Here is a 5,490-nt window from a genome sequence, read left to right as displayed (position 1 = left end):
GTTTCCTAGTACACAGCCTGAGACTGCGAACATACTGTTGATGGCTTACGCCTGTTCTGGGGCCGGGGCCAGCAGAGGGGAGGAGAGGGAGGGGAGGCATCACGCTGCAAAAAGTAGGCTGTCTAAATCACGAATCCACGGTGGAGTCTGAAATGTTACTCTGAGTTGTCAGCTTGTGAAAACCCCCTTTGGCTGGTATTTAGTCCTTCTGTTTGGAACATAATACTGCAAAGCAATATTATAAATAGTCATTAATGAAGCCTGAGTAATTAGAATGATAAATTAGTAGACCTGAGTACAGATTCTCTTCAGTCTTTTCCAGAAAATAAGCGCAAAAACTGTGAAAGCAGCGCGAAAAAGCACTACTAAATCCAAATGAGCAAATTTCATTCCATGTGTCATGTGCTGCTTTGTAAAAAACAATGTAGCACCTGTGTCACATACATGTAGTGTCCTAGCTGTGCAAAGGATTTGCAAAATGTGGGATTTTGCTAACAGCAGAAAACTCCAAATACTGCAACAAGGTCAGTCATTATGGTTTCTTTTCTTTAGCTCCTGCAAGATGTAGACTGAGTCAAACCCACTGTCTGCTACAGACACTTTACAGTGCAATAAACCTGTTGTGGATGCTTGTAAAGAGTGTATCATGTTTTATCCCTGCACGATCACACTTGGGTCCTAAATGGTCCTGTGTCAAGAGATTTTGTCCCCTTCTAGCAACCACTTAGTGCACTTTTTTATACAGCTGCCTATCAGTGCATCAGACCATCTTCAAGGTCATATGTTTTCCTTGTAATGAGAGTTATTCCATCAGATTCAGCACAAAAACACAATTCTAAACTATTTTTGGTAACACTGAAAAGAAGAAAGAGAAAAAAAATCTGACTGTATATAGCCATGCCACTGCTGATTACTCCTGATGCACCCTCTCATTGACTTTCATTATAAACCTGTCACATTATGGGCTCATGAGTCACAGATTCTGAGGTTCTCAGCTGTGTGTTCCTTTGGGGTTTATCCAAGGTAGTTATTCGAAGGACGTGACTAAGCAGCAAGAGCCATATGAAGGGTTCGAGCCCTGTGTAATTATTGTTTATTTGTGCTTATTTTCATTTAATGGGGGGAGTTAACTTTTACTAACAGCTTGTGCAAACATACCATGAATGGCCCAGTCATGTAATGGTTTTAATTAAGAATAGTTTATTTGCTTGGATTATACACAATATGTATGTTTGACTTCTCACCTGATGTGAACTCATGTTACCTCCCATGACCTTGCCAGTGTTATCTAAACTTGTGGCGCAGCACAGACTTGACTGGGGAAGTTTTGAGGCTTGTAAATGGCATCTCTTTGTTCTTAATCTACCCTCTCCAAAGCCTCTGCTTTTTCTCCCTGCACCTCTCTTTATGACTCCTGCTTGTCATCCAAGTGTGGGCGTGCAAAACGATTCAACAGGTAGGAGCACAACATTAATCATCATGTCCCACTCTATAAGGATTGGTGGCAGGGACTCTGCAGGCGATCCCCGTACACAGTTCTGTTTCATCTCTGGCTGGAGTTCCTAAACTACACCGGCATCTGTTTTCTTTGTTGTCTATTCTTCGTCATGTGTTTGGGTGTTGCAGTTAAACTATAAACGATTTTTTTGAAACCTGGCACCAGTGACTATATATTTCTAGTCTACAGATATGGGTTACAGCTGAAAAGCTTTGCAGTATAATCTATTTTTCATGAAGTCTTGTAATGCTGAATGTGACACCTGACTCAGTCTTACTCCACTCACAGTTTAGACATTTCTGGAACACATTACTGCTTTGGATGAAAAATTAAGAAAGAAAAGAATTCACCATACTTTCACTGTCTGGTTTTAGAGGGTCGCCCTCAATTTTGTCCATCAGTTTGGTCTAGTCGACCCACAAGGGGTAATTACAACTCAGCCTGTAAAAACAGTTGAATAATATTTTGTCTCCCATGGAGCTCAAACAAGCCCCAGAGATGATGTCATAGTGTCACAACAGCTTGTATTGCAGTCTTTCTGGACTTCGACCCATGCATATTAAGGATTAAAGGGCTGATGAAAAAGGAAATAAACACATATACTACAACCCATCAGCTCTATATTGTGAATAGGCTCTCACTGTGTGATGGAGGACAAGGACACAGGACAGGGTCCTGGAATTGGTCAACACCTTGGGCTCTTTCACGTGTTCCTTATGTTTTGCTTTATTTTTTGCATTGATCTGCTTGAGTGGTTAGTGGTTAAGTAAGTATGCTTTGCTGAATTTGTAAGTTTGCGTTATCACAAAAAAATTAACAGTCACTAATATTTATGGTATTCTCGTGGTAATGGAGAGAGTGACAGAATATCAACCAAAAAGTCAAGTCATTGAGTGAAATAAGTATTAGATCTCCTACAACCCAGCCAGAATTCTGGCTTCCAGAGATTGTAATCAAATGTTATTTAATTGACTGATCTCAAATCATTACATGTATAAAGCATGTGTGTCTGCAGAATCAATTTCTTCAATTCTAACCTCTCCACTGCCATGGGTAAGACCAAAGAGTTGTCCAAGGACATCAGGGACAAGATTGTAGACTAGAGCAACAAGACTATCAGGAAGAAGCTTGATGAGAGGGTGACAAGTTTTGGTTTGATTATTTGGAAATAGAAGAAACAAGAAATGATCATCAATCATACTTCTTCTGGAGCTCCATACAAGATCTTGCCATATGTGGTGAGGATGATCATGAGTAAGGTGGTGAATCATCCCAAGAAGAGAAAGCAGATGAAACCAAAGTTGAGCAGCATCTACTTGTTTGGAGAAAGGGTAATGCTGAGTATGACCCAAAGAACACCATTGCCACAGCAAGGCACAGAGGTGGAAACATTATGCTTTTTGCTAAGGGTAGAGAATGACTTAACTGCATTGAGGGGCTAACAGATGGACCCATATACCATAAAATCTGGGATGAGAACCTCCTTTCCTCAGCCAGAACATTGTTTTCCTGGAAGACTCATCCACAACCCATCTAAATCATCCAAAAAGTACCACCAAGACAACAAAGGCTAAAGAAGAAGTGCATTTAGGCCATGGAGTGGACTTAGAGATTTAGAGAGTTTCTGTAAAGAGGACTGGGTCAAAATTCCTGTGCATGGTCTTGATGACCAACTACAAGAAATGTCTGACAACTTTCCATACTGATGTTTGTGTTTGTATAAAACTAAACCCCTGATGTTCTCTCATAAAATACCAACTCCAGTATATCCATACTGGTTCACAGATTCATGTCAGTATATATCAGATCCCTTATGCTTAGTAAAACAACATCTGGAGCATTTTCATACAATACCAGAAAGAAACCATTAGTTTACCCTATACTCCATCCAAGACTCATTTATTTAAATGTTGTACGTCAGTGTAATTGTGGGAAACTCTGTTCTTGCATCCAGTGTCTGTATGTTTTATATACCAATGACAGTCTCTCTTGTATTGTTTTATATGACATCGACTGAGTTCATTTGTATGTGGGTTTGGTCTGGCTTGCCAGAGGGGCGTTTGTAGTTAAAGTTTTATACACTTTCGCTCATAACATTTGTTTTCTCCTTAAACTTCCACTTCAGCTTTAATCCCTAAAGTTCCAGAGGGACTCAAATGTGTCTTATGTTTAATTAACAAAATGCTGTAGTAAAGAAGCTGCAGAAAATTTGATATGTAGCTCTATATGCCATGGCCTAAAGACTTCCTTTTTAGTGTCCCTCTCTGAGGCAGGGATTGTAAAATTAAAAAGCAGACATTCATTACACGTCATGGATCCAACAGGGAACACCCGGTTTTGCCTTGAGCTACTTCATCATTCAGTGCACATTAAAGGATCTGGCTATGAAAAGTGGCCATTACTTAAAATCAGTGTCAACACCTTATGCCATTTCAATCCAAATTACCTTACGCCATTTCAATCCAAATTATTTTTTAAAGCTGCAGCCTCTGCACCCATCATCTGCCCCTCATTTAAGATGATGTTTTCACTCCATGCTTGGGCCTAATTGCCCCATGTAAACCATGTTGCAATTACATAGTATAACTACTTGTAAAGCCAGAAACATATTTGCTCAAAAGTTTTCCAGCTATGGTGGAAAGTGTGACTGAGAAGAAAATTTGCAGGTTGTATAAAATGACCCAATTGCTGTTTTCAAAGAGGGGTTTCAGACATTTGGGACACTAATCAGTGAGCTGAAGCGTGTGCTGTCTGTACATGTCCAGTGAAAGCAATCAAGTTCCATTAGCAGTCACTGGGATTGATCCCTAAAATTACAGTGGGGAATAATTGCAACTTGGAACACCCAGTACTGTTTAACCCTCCTGTCCTGTGTTGCATCTCTAAATATGGCGTTCCAAGAATACACAACTGGCTACTAAATTGGCACATAGTACTCTACAGGGAGGAGATACCACTTCACTATCCAGCATGAATGGTGGTGATGGATTCATCTGTCAAGCTTTTGTTGCAAACCGAACCCTCTGATTTTCATGCACTGTCGATACAAGCTGAATTAACAAATCATGCTTTTTTGCACACTTAAGCCTTGCCAAAAGTCCTCAGTCATGCTGGAATAACAAAGAAGCATACGTGTTTGACTTGTTCATTTATAATGCCAGTGCTGTTAAAACTTCAGTGAAACTTTTCACTTATTCGTGTGTCATCACCTCTATAATTCTGCTGCTGCTATCTTTGGTTCTCGAGTCTCCAGATATTTTTCTCCGTGAGCAGACAGTTGCAAAGCTCTGAAGTATTTGGGAGTGCTTGGGCAAACTGACAGCAAGAGGTAGACTGGGACAGGGGTTATTTATGCATAAGGCAAAAAGAAAGGGCATTTATTAGTGTCAGAATTAAAGTTGAACAAACACGTTTGAGTTTAGAGGTCAAATAGAAGAGGAGGCCACATCAATGAGATGTTGTGGCCAACACGCCAAATAAGAAGAATGCACTTTTGAGTATAGGCCTAATTGACCACTTTTACAAATATTACTGTTAATTCAGTGAAGAAATTTAAGCCACCGGTGTCTACTATGGTTTTGTACTTTGTCTTCATGTCTTAAGGTGCGCAATCTGTTACAGATTTAAATAGGATGTTCTATAATGCCTTGCTGATGATTTGTTGATTTGGTGCTATTCCCCTCAGTTACATGTCTTCCCCTCAGGTCCAGATTTGTGATAGTTTGATGAAAAGAGCCTGATGAAAACTCTGGGATAATATAATTTTTGGTGGGGTGCCATACGGAGCTCTCAGGTTGGTTCGCGATCCAGTGAGGGGAAACCTGGCTGGGCTTATGGTTCACAGCTGTGCAGCTGGGAGCACACGCCAATTCATCACTGTCTGCCGTGTGGGGAACTTGGCATTTTTGAGTATCTTTACTATCCTTTGTCTGCAAATAAATATAACTGCCTGTTGGCTATCAGGATCCTCTCCTTTCCAGTTTAGTGTTAAC

The sequence above is a fragment of the Simochromis diagramma genome, unplaced genomic scaffold (assembly GCF_900408965.1).
Source record: "Simochromis diagramma unplaced genomic scaffold, fSimDia1.1 OVJJ01000717.1, whole genome shotgun sequence".
In the NCBI taxonomy this organism is placed as follows: Eukaryota; Metazoa; Chordata; class Actinopteri; order Cichliformes; family Cichlidae; genus Simochromis; species Simochromis diagramma.
This window is presented reverse-complemented; position numbering follows the sequence as displayed.